We start from the raw sequence: 12,528 nt of genomic DNA on the forward strand, positions 1-12,528 counted from the left end.
GAGAACTTTTCAGACCACCATCATATTTACCACTGTGTAATGAGTTAAATGGGATGGAACTTGATAATCTGATGTTGTAACTGCCTCAGTGAATACTTCTCATGGGTGACTCTAATGAACATAATTCTCTGTGGGGGTAGTGCCAACACGAATGGACAAGGTCATATCATTGAGTGAATTCTCAAATTACAACCTCTCCCTCATTAATAATGGAGTCAACAACTCTTTCCATATGCCTAACTAATCATATTCTGCAAAAGACCTTACAATCTGCTCTCCTGCCATTTTTCTGCTGCTCCTGTAGAATGTTAAAGAGAACATCTATGGGAGTGATCATTTTCCAGTTATTTGCACTTTGTCTTCACAGGAACCTTGTTCCTCTACACAGATCCCATGTGAAAAATTACTAGGTTAACTGGAATACTTTTTCCTATTTTACAAAATTTAATGCTGAAACAATGAAGTATGTAACAGTATTGTCAATGCAGCAACAGCTGTAATTCCAAAAGCATCATCTCAGTTTTGACTCTATCCAAAGCCTTGGTAGAACCCAGAATGTCAAGCAGCCAAAATAGATCAAGACAGAGCATGGGGTTTATTTTGTAGAAAATCTACCATAACAACAAACATAATAGCTTTTAAACATGCTCTAGCCAAAACACGTTATGTGAGACATCAGAGTCAAACACAATTATGAATCCAATTTACGTCATTGATTAATTAAACAACCAGTGCAAGATTATATGGGATAAAATTTGGAAAACGAAAGGTAGATACAGAACACACTATTGTTGCTGATTCCAAATATACTGCAGACATTTTGGGAGAAAATTTTGCTAGAATCTCAACAATAATGCCATACCATCCTGATTTTTTAATATTGAAAGAGCAACAAGAAATATAGCGGCTATGCTTTTCTACCAATACGTTAGAGCCAAACAATCAGCTATTCATGAAGAAGGAACTAGAATTAACTCTTTTACTGTCTCATCCCAGCACATTAGGTCCTGATGACATCCATTATGCGATGATGAACATCTTTCGTCATCTTCTATGGATCTCCTTCTCTTACTATACAACAGAATACTTAGAGGAAGAGTTTCCAGATTCTTTGCATATGCCAACTGTTACTGCCATCCCAAAACCAACACAAGCAAACAATTATCATCCTATTGCTCTGACCAGCTGTCATTGCAAGATATTGGAAAATATGATAAATGCAAGGCTTCTCTGGTAATTAGAAAGCAATGCGCTTCTTGTCAATATGCAATGTGGCTTTTGTATACACTGATCAATATTGGACTATCTGTTCTGTTTAGAAACATGTATAAGAGATGCTTTCCTAAAATGATCATTGCAGTGTTCTTTTGAAGTGGAAAAAGCTTATGACACAGCCTGGAGATATGGCATATTAAAGGACTATCTTGGTCCGAGCAGGACAGCTTCCTGTTTTTATTAAAAACTTGCTATCCAGCTGAGTTTTCTATCTGACTGGGAAGTACGTTGTCTCAGCTATATAATCAAGAAGAGGGTATTCCCCAAGGCTGTGTCTTAAGTGTGACTCTTTGCTATCAAAGTAAATTCCATCAATGAACAGCTTTTCCCATAAGCAATGCTCTTTATGTTGATGACCTAAAGTTTTAACATGATTCTGCCACTGATGGCATCAATCATAGATTCAATATGGTTCAGTCATACTTTTTTTTTTTTAGAATTCTCATATTTCTTGTTTCTTGCCTTTGATCAGATGTTTTATTATTAACCCAACTCAAAGATCAATAATACACTCTTCCCACTTATCTGTAGGTTAGGGATCAGAGCACCAGCAAAAACCAGAACAAAATCTAGCCTTTATTTAGATTGTACAGCAATACCTCGCATAGTCCAGCTTCGATCAGTCCGGATTCACTATAGTCCAGTTTAAAATCCTAAAAAATTAGTACACAAAATAATTTTTTTTTATATACATAAATGTTCGGTTTTTTCCCTTTATACAGTCAGGTCTCTTTTTGTGCGGTTTTAAAGTTATGTGATACGATATTTCAATTTCTTCGGGGGTTCCCCGTTGTATATATATGTACCTAGACTCGGCGAGAATGTAAACGCAGCATTATGCTCAACGTCTTAATGTACGAATTATACTCAATGCTCAACGTCTTAATGTATAGTACGAATAAGCAGTGGACGTTTGTGTACTTTAATGTTGAATTAACTTCTATGTCTATCAGTTTTCGATGCGCAAATCTACAGTAAAGTTGATTTGTGATAATTAAATTTTAATCCCATTTAAAAAAACTATATAATGAGTACAAAAAGAAAATGTGACAGTGATTCTGTCACCAAGAAACGTAAATGGCTCACTTTAGAACAAAAGCTCGATATAATCAAGCTTAATGAAGAAGATGCATCCTTTACTAAAATAGGCTGTGAAAAAGGAATGGACGGGTCATCAGTTCGAAAACTTATCAAAAAAAAAAAAAAAGATTAATACAAATTGCAAGGTATGGCTACGGCTTCTTATTTATCAAAAATAGTGACTAAAACCAGAAGCACTCGAATGGTAAATATGGAGCGGCTATTATCCATATGGATCAAAGACTTAACTCAAAAGCAAGTTCCACTTAGTCAAATAGAAATTCAAGCCAAAGCATTAAGTCTTTACAACGACTTGAAGACTATTGATGATATAGAAAACGAAGGTGAGGGAACTAGTGAAAATTTTACGGCAAGTTGTGGGTGGTTTTTTCATTTTAAACAATGAACTGGTATTCACAATGTTCATATTGTTGGCGAATCTGCCACTGCAGATAAAATCATACAAAAAAGGTGGCTACACAGATGAACAAATATTTAACGTTGATGAAACGGGATTATTCTGAAAAAAGTTGCCGTCACGCACTTTTATAGCAGCCAATGAAAAATCATGCCCTGGATATAAAATTTCAAAAGACCGTCTCACACTGTTATTAGGTGGAAATGCAGCAGGGGATTTCAAATTAAAACCGATGCTTGTGTACCGTGCAGAAAACCCTAGAGCTCTTAAAAATGTATCAAAAAATAATCTCCCAGTGTTGTGGCATTCAAATAAGAAAGCATGGGTCACAAGAGTTTTATTTGAATATTGGTTCACCAACTATTTTTGCCCTATAACAGAACGTTATTGCAGAGTAAAAGGATTAGATTTTAGGATTTTATTGATCTTAGATAATGCCCCCGGTCATCCGACTGGACTTTGTGATTTAAATGAAAATGTACAAATAATTTTTCTTCCACCAAATATGACATCGGTGATCCAACCAATGGAACATAGTGTCATTGCAACATTTAATACCAATTATTTGCGGTGCACTTTTTCGCAGGCCATAAAAGCTACAACAAGAGAAAATGCACCTACTTTAATGGAATTTTGGAAGAGCTACAACATCAGAAACATTATCGAAAATATAGGCAAAGCATTGCATGAATTAACAGCAAGCAATATGAGAGCAGTATAGAAACATATCATACCACATTGCGCAAATGATTTCATTGGTTTTGAAGCTCATTTTGCTGAAGTCACTAATAACATAGTGAAAATTGGACAGCAACTTGGTTTCAGAGTTAGATTCCATCAACGTAATTGAGTGCATTGAATAGAGCACTAATGAACTGGATAATGAAACACTTATTAACATGGATGAACAACGAGCTTATGAAGAGTGGGAGGACAACTTAGACAAAGACGACTGTGTTGAAGTGCCTGCACGAGAATTAACAGCTGAACACCTATCAAAAATTATTGGAATGGTTGAAACCTTGTCAGAGCATGTTATGGAAGTTGATCCCAATATTGAACGTAGCCTTACAATTCGCTGAATGATAAACAATGCAATTCGTACATTTCTTTGTAGCAAAGAAATGTATGAAGAGAAAAAAACCAAAGAAGAAAAATGTGCAGACATCGATATTGCAATTTTTAGAGAATAAAAAATGAATTACGAAAAACATGTACTGTATTTTTTGTTTAATTATTTTTGATAAAGACATTTGAATTTATTAATCTCATTTTATTTATTGAAAAATAGGGAGAATATTTTTTTTTTTTGGAACCAATTATCATATTTTGTATGTATTTAGTTCCTCGATTAGTCCAGTTTCAAACAGTCCGGGATATTGGGTGGAATCGATTACCCGGACTATGTGAGGTATTGCTGTACATATATTTTGGCCACCAAAAAGTGTACATAATGCACTATATATCACTTGTGAATACATGAGAAATTTGAGGTGCACTCTGCATGACTTCTATAAACACATTGAATGAGTGTCAATTGAGAGAAGAAGAATATGGAAAGTTGGCAAAACATGGTGAGAGAGAGTGAACCACGTGGCGAGTATAAGGATGGTGGCTATATCTGAAATGGACGAAAGAGTGGAATGCCAAAAAGTTAGAGGGCAGAAAGTGTGGTGGTGGGGGAGGAGATTACTGTACAAAACTAGTTTAAACATTTTGTATACTGCTAGTTCAGTATTTTGCCTAATTTCCTTCTTATTTCATATAAAATTATTTAAATAATTTTATATGAAATTTAAATAGGAATAGACAATAGAATGTCCAATTCTACTGTCTATTTCCATATTTAATTTACTAGTCATTTAAAATTGTGTCTAAATAGCCGAAATATTTTACTTGTGTAGAGTCTTTGTTATCATAAGTTGTTTTTTATTACTGATATTCCTGCCAAATTTGTTATAGCAGTTATTCAATCTATTTACAAAATCCTTTGACTTGCAATATATTTATTTAAGAGTGTTACATCATCTGCATAAAATAAAGCTAAACTGAATATTTCCAATTTTGCTATCTGGTTTAATGCCATTGATCAGAGACAGTGTGCACTCTTGTCTTACATATGATTTCACATCAAAACATCTTGCTATATTTCCTTCAATTCTAATTAAAAACTTACAATTTAGTATACATTATCTATTGGTCTATACAATGTCCTGCTTACACTATAAAATAGCCATGTTTTGAACAACTTTTCTTTTGGCACCTTATCACATACTCAGAAAACTTAAATATAGATTTATTTAAGTTAAGGGATATTATATCCCATATTGTTTCTTAGCCGAATAAGAAACTCAAAGAGTTTCATGCCGAATATAGAAACTATATAAAGTTCGGCGATTCCAAGCGTAAGCAAATACCTGGATAGTGCAGCAACTGACCCTTGAAGGTAGTGCAAGCTGAGGCAACTCATGTAAAAGGTGGAGAAAGCTCCGATCACTATTCTTGATATTTACCCATAATGTGAACTTAACATTAAATAATACAGCTCCTTAACTCCTAGGAGCTATATTATTGTTCAACATTATGAGAGAAGGTCACTACCCAGACCGGTTTCGACCTTTTTTGAGGTCTCATCAGTGAGTAGGTAGACCATGTTAATACCAAGTTTGTAGCGAACAGAACTTACATCCCTTTAATGAGACCTTTCACATGAGTTGCCTCAGCTTGCACTACCTAAAGGGTCAGTTGCTGCAGTATCCAGGTATTTGTTTATGCTTGGAATCACCGAACTTTATATAGTTTCTATATTCAGCATGAAACTCTTTGAGTTTCTTATTCGGCTAAGAAACAATATGGATATAATATCCCTTAACTTAAATAAGTTCATGTCGCCGAATTGAAGCCTTTGGCTCTTCATTATAATTAATACTTAAATATAGATTTTATTATAATCCCATGATTTTTTTAATATTTGTCTTAAAGTTAAAATATGATTCTAAGAATCCATATGTGGCATAGGCCCTTCTTATTCTTCTTCATGTTTTAATTCAATTAGCATTTGCTCAAATATGCTTCCATAAATCTTACCTGTAACATTTATAAAATTCCTCTGTAATTTTCACAATCAGTTCACATTTCCCTTTTTTTGTAATTAGTACTATGAGGGATTTCTCAATTCAAATTTGATCTTCTGAATTACACAGAATAGGTGATAAAAACTTACACCTCCATAACACTTTTGGTTAAATACCATCAACTGCAGCTGACTTCTCTCATTTCGATTTTCTAATGGCTTTTCCTATGTCAAATACTGATATATATATAATTATTTGCATACAAGCTGCAGAGGAGGAATAGATGGTATATTGATTAGATGGATCATAGATTGCTCTCTGAATGATACCAGCAAGTTGTGTATGATGGAGCAGTGTCTCAAAAAAGGAGGGTAACGAGTGGCATGCCCCAGAGTTCTGTTCTTGGGCCCCTGCTGTTTAACTTGTTTGTAAATGATATATCATATGGACTGACTGGGGATCTTCAGTTGTTTGCTGATGATGCAAAGTTGGGGATAATTATAAGTAGCACTGTTGATGTTAATTCCCTTCAGGAAGACATGAATAGACTTTTGACTTGGACAAAGGGGTGGGGTTGTAGTTTTAATATTAATAAGTGCAGGGTGTTGGAAGGCCATATACTATATTGATGGTGCTGTACTGCAGGAAGTGGATGAGATTCGAGATTTGGGAGTGATGGTTGACAGTAGACTCAAGTTTAAAGGGCATGTTGCAAGTGTTGCAAAGGCTGCACATTGCTATGATAAGAAGTACACTAACATCTAGGGATAAGGAAGTGGTTGTGCCACTGTATAAAACACTGGTCAGATCACACTTGGACTATTGTGCTCAAATTTGGTCACCTGGTTTTCAATGTGATGTGGAGACATCGGAGAGGATCCAAAGGTTAGTGACTAAGATAATGTCAGTACTTTGGAATGCTGGCTATGGAGAGAGGTTGAAGAAATGTGAATTACAGAGCTTGTTAGATAAGAAGAAAAGAGGTGATATGATAGAGACATTTAAGTTGGTAAGAGGGTTTTATTGGATTAATACAAATGGAATTATAAAGAGTAGAAGGCAAGAAAAACCAGAAGCCATCCCAGGAAGTTATTTAAGAATGTGATAAAAAGGGGTGTGAGAAGTATATTTTTTACATGAAGAATTGTCAATGAAAGGAACGCATTACCAGAATGTGTTAATGCAACGAGTGTTATGGATTTTAAAATTCAATATGATAAATATGTTGTCAATTGAATGAACTTCTGACAACGAGTCTGCCAACTTCATGGAGGGTGCAATAATAATAATAATACTGACCGAATTTCTCTTGAATATTTTCTACTGGTTATTTCATTTAATAAACTCTCTAGTTGACAGAGTAATTAACTCTGTCAACTAGAATTTCTTTAGGTTTTATGTCATCTCGGATTCCTGTTAAAATAGTATTCTTTACTCCTTTTCCAAGTTTTTTGAATAGTCTCCAGAACATTTTGTTGCATTCATGATATTTAATTTCTATATTCTTACCAAAGTTTTTCACAACTTTTGCAACATGCTTTGCTTTCATACATTTTTCTCTTATAGTCTCAAGACATTGTTAGGAATGTTTGATATACTTTCTCTTCTCCAGGACACCATCTCTTTTAACTTCTTCCCTGACTGAATCAATCAATCAATGTTTTCTTCAGTTTGCCACTGATCTCCAATGTTTAGTTTTCATATTTTTTCATTTTTTTTATCCAAAAATATGAGTATACTTATATTTTTTATAAGTATTCATATATTTTACTTTTAAAAACTGATGAATCTTGGCTGTTCATTTTAAAACTTTTTTATCCATCTGGTTGACTGAGTGGATAATGTACTTGTTTTATAACCAACAAGCTATGGGTTTAAATTGTGCTATGGCATGGATGTTTGTCTTTAGGTGCAAGATGAATTTTACAGCTTGGTGGGGGACTAAGACTCCATTTACTGGAGGCCTGAAGTGGCTTGAAAAAGTTCCATGTTTGGTCTTTAGAGCAGGATTATGTAAAAAACAAATAAATAAATAAAAAAATACAATATCAAATTCTGTGATTGAATACATGGCTAACAATGTAACAGGGTGGATATTTCGGGAAAGTGATCATTCTCATACATGTTATCTTCTACTTCCTATTTGAAAAGTGGGAAGAGGAATGGTAAACAAACTTACGTTGAAAGCAATGAATTGTGCTTTCTCATAGAGCACTGTTAAATATCCCATTAAGGGTAAAAGATGTGTGGCAACTGCAACATGAAGTCATCGCAGTCATCCTGGGAATATCTGCACTGAGAGATAAGAAGATACAGCATGCTGTGATAAGAGATCTACTGAGAAGTGAATGATAACTGCCTGTATGTCAGTATAAACTGAAAATTGTTGGAAAGGGATATGGGCAACCATACACCTTTCCAACAACTATGTTTTGATATTTCACAAGAATTCTATTGTAGGAATATGTTAATAATTTATATTCGATGGCACATCTGACTTCTAGTTTTGTGTTTATCAGGCCTGGACAGAGGGACGAATTCCTGATGATTGGAATAGAGCTCTCATAGTACCCATATATAAAAAAAGAAATAAAACTGAATGTGAGAATTACAGAGGTATTTCCCTACTGAGTGTTCCTGGCAAGATTTATGCAAGTATACTTGAAAAACGATTGACAAGAATTGTGGCAGAAAAGCTTGGTGAAGAACAAGCTGGATTCAGGCCAAACAGAGGCTGTCAGGATCAGATCTTCACTTTACGACAAATAGTTCAGAAAGCATGGGAATATAACAAAGATCTGTATTTAAGTTTTGTCGATCTGGAAAAGGCATATGACACTAAATTAGCTGTATGACAAGGTGCCAACAGAGAAGCTAAGTATCAATGGGGCATTATATCAAGCAATACTTAGTCTTTATTTGAGTTGTAAGTCAGCAGTCAGGATTGAAGTACAGGAAGATGGTTTAATGTTAAATCTGGTGTGAGACAAGGATGTACATTATTTCTTCTGTTATTCGTTATCTATATGGATCACATTATGAAGGAAAGTGGTATTAAACATGATATCAAAATCGGAGATGTTAATGTTAGCTCTTTGCTTTATGCGGACGATGTTATACTTCTAAATAAATTCGCTACAAGTCTGCAAGATTCCCTGACTAAATTGAATAACTGTTGTAATAGATATGGTATGAAGGCCAGAAATAAAAAGACAAAGACAATGAAAATATGCAGAATTGTTGAAAATGTCAACTGCGTTGTGAATAGAGAACCAGTGGAACAAGTAAAACATTTCAGCTACTTAGGCACAATTTTTAGTGAAGATGGTAAAGTGAATATGGAAACAACAGAATCAACAAAGCTGTTATGATAGGAAGTCAATTGAATAAATTCATATGGAGTAAGAGAGAAATTAGTCGGAACACTAAATTAGCTGTATACAAGACAGTGTTCAAGCCAATTTTAACTTATGGATCTGAGAGCTGGGTCAGAAGTAAAACACTTGACCAAAAGAGACTGACATGTTATGAGAGACCTGAGAAAGATTAGAGGCGTGAACAGATGGCATCAATGGCAATATCATATTAAAAACAAGGATATTAGGAAAGAATGTGACATGGTCAGCATCCAGGAATGCTTTAGCAGAGCTAATCTCAGGTGGTATGGTCACTTAAACAGAATGGGCAAGGAAAGATTAGCAAAACAAATATTCTCTGTCAGGTTGGCAGGAAAACGACCCAGAGGAAGACAATATATAGATGGATTGGTACGGTACAAAGTGCCTCAGACGATAGAAATATAAGATCTGATAATGATAATATTGGAGTCTTGACAAGTGACAGACTGATTTGGAGGAAAACTATAGATAGGAAGTTAGTAATGATGTAAATTTTTCATGTAGTACTATCATATCCTGTACACCCCTTGAGGGTACATGTCAGGAATTTGATGATGATTTTTCCTTTTTATGATTGTGGATGATAGGTGTCCACTTCTTCCTCTTGAAGAAAGCTCTCGAAGAAGTCATCAAATCATATTGTATCCATGGATTTATTTTCTGGGGAGGAGAGCAGGTGTATCCATTCCACCTATCAAAGGCACTTATTCTTTAGTGTGCACAAACCATTGTTTTTCAAACCAGCAAGTTTAGATGTAGTGGAACCGTTTTTTTTTTTAAGTATATTTTCACAAGTGAGATATATTCATTTGTTTTTCTTTAATTCACTCTATGAAAATTGCAAGTAAATCATCATATCATTCAGGGATGATGAAATTGTGAAAGGTTGGAACAGACATATGTGCTGATGTACACTTCTAAACTTTCTTTGCTGCTGCTCTAAAAACAAGTGTTTTTCTACCAGATGATGTTGTAGATGTTGTAATGTTATATGACCGCTTTGCATCCTGAAATGGTATGTTTTGCTCAGTCTTGATCTTCTGAATCTCCTATTCATCCTCAATTTTGGCACAATGAGGAATACACTGGATGCCCCCCCCACCCCCCCACACACAATTAGCACATTTGGATGGTCTGCTGGGACAACAGGCAGTATGAGCATGGCTGCATTTCCAACATTTGAAACGGCACAAAATTTTTGGGATATACAGCTGATAGGGTACCTTAATTACCCTGTTTTCAGGAAAATTGAGATACCTTGTTTTCACTGATGTTGGGGATTTAGCAGTGCTAAATATAAGGATGATATTCATAGTTAGTACAAGGATACCTTTGTATGTGAGAATTCTTTTTATGGCTCACTCCTTGATCATTTAATTCAGAGCAAATCTCTTTGTTAGGAACACTGTGATTGGAATTTCCCCAAGTGATGCTGGAAAAAGGAGTAGCTCCAACTGCTTCTGCTAGAATTTTTCAACAAGAATGCCTGCTTCATGTTGTAGGCTTAATGGATTGTATACAGCACTCAGAAAGGATTAAAACTGATTTTTAATATTTCCTATATTTCGTCTCAGTCACTGAGACATCTTCAGGGATTACAAAAAAACTAATGTAACATATACACAAATACTACACAATACCAAGCTAACCACGTGGGTGACTAAAGTACTATCTAGGTGGTGTGCCCTCTATGGGCGACTGTAGGTGGCCTAGAATGTAAGGTGGGATCTCTGATGATTAATGTTTCCTAAATCTTTGGAAGTTTAATGCAATCATATTTATTTAGATTTGGTTGATTTCTGAGAGCTGCTGCATATTCTAAAAATAGTCTCTCTTTTTTGAATTTACTGTGGTGGAGCATGGTGGTTTTTTCCCCAAGAGATCCTGTGGGTTGTATCCAAGACATGATCAGCCAAGCCTGACTGACCACAGTTGTAGTTGCAGATGTATGACGTGTTCTTCTAAGTGGATGGTTGCTGATCTAGCTGTCTGTCCAAAGTACAACTTACAGGAACAGGGTACTTTATAAACTCCAGGCACTGAGAGAGGAGGGAGCCGATCTTTTGTAGAATGGATAAGGGTAGCAAGCTTGCAGTGGGCTTAAATGCTGTGTGAAGGTTGTATTTTTTTTTAAATCCTGGCAATCTTTTCTGATGTGCCACCGATGTAGGGTATGCTGATACTATAATCGCTGTAGCCATTGGAGAGGAAGGTGTTGTGTATGTGGTTGAGTTCAATTGAAAGGGCAGTTCCACTGCAACAAAGATTGTGGGCTCTCTTTGTTAGAGTTTTAATAATGCCATATTGTTGAGTAGGGTGGTGGTGGGAGAGTTGTGAACGTATCTGTCTGTGTGCGTAGGTTTTCTATGTACAGTGAAAGAAAGTGTACCATTAGGACAGCATGTAACTAAGTTATCTAGGAAGGGTAAACTATTGTTCTTTTCCATCATAAACTGGATTCTTGGATGTAGGCTGTTCAGGTGATTGAGGAAGGAATCTAATGTGTCTGGGTCATGAGACCAAATAGAAAACACATCATCTACATATCTTAGCCAGATAGAAGGTTTGAGAGGGGCTGAGTCTATGGCTTGTTTTTCAAAATTTTCCATGTTTAAATTGGCAATGGGGGGTGGGGGTTGAGAGGGGGAACTCATAGCAGTCCAGTCTATCTGTTTGTACATTTTATTCTTTCAAGAAAAATAAGCAAAATTGATGGCAAAGGAAAAGAGATCTAAGATGTCAGAAGGAAAAACGTTTTCTAAGAGTGTTAAGGTATCAATTAAGGGAATATTGGTAAACAGTCAGGAGATGTCAAAGCTTACCAATGTCTGTGTTATTAAAAGTTAGATTTTCTATTAGGATTTTACAATGGGTAGAGTTTTTTAATATAGGATGTGGTAAGTCCGGTGAGGGGGGAGTCAGAGAGTTAGCCAGCTGTTTTGACAGTTTGTAGTAAGGTGCATTAGTGGCATTTAGGGGTCCACAAACCTAATTCCCATGTGGTTAGCTTGGTATTGTGTGGTATTTGTGTATATGTTACATTAGCTTTTTTGTAATCCCTGAAGATGTCTCAGTGACTGAGATGAAATATAGGAAGTATTAAAAATCAGTTTTAATCCTTTCCGAGTGCTATACACAATCCATTAAGCCTCCAACATGATGTCCTCACAGCACTTAAGCCTCAACACCTAAAGAATGCCTGCTGAATGAAGTTTTTTTTTTTTTTTTTTTTTTTTTTTTTTTTTTTTTCCCACTTATTCCTGGGATCCTTTGAAACCCTCTT

General features: G+C 35.4%; 1 protein-coding gene across 1 annotated transcript in view; it reads right to left on the reverse strand.

Moving 5' to 3' along the window:
* Positions 1-12,528, reverse strand: part of Sbf (SET domain binding factor) — a 631,948-nt gene that overhangs the window by 129,489 nt on the left and 489,931 nt on the right. The gene's annotated exons all lie outside the window — the stretch shown is intronic.

Source organism: Typopeltis vanoorti, chromosome 25 (genome assembly GCF_054136105.1).
Source record: "Typopeltis vanoorti isolate ZY-2024b chromosome 25, IOZ_Tvanoo_1.0, whole genome shotgun sequence".
In the NCBI taxonomy this organism is placed as follows: domain Eukaryota; kingdom Metazoa; phylum Arthropoda; class Arachnida; order Uropygi; family Thelyphonidae; genus Typopeltis; species Typopeltis vanoorti.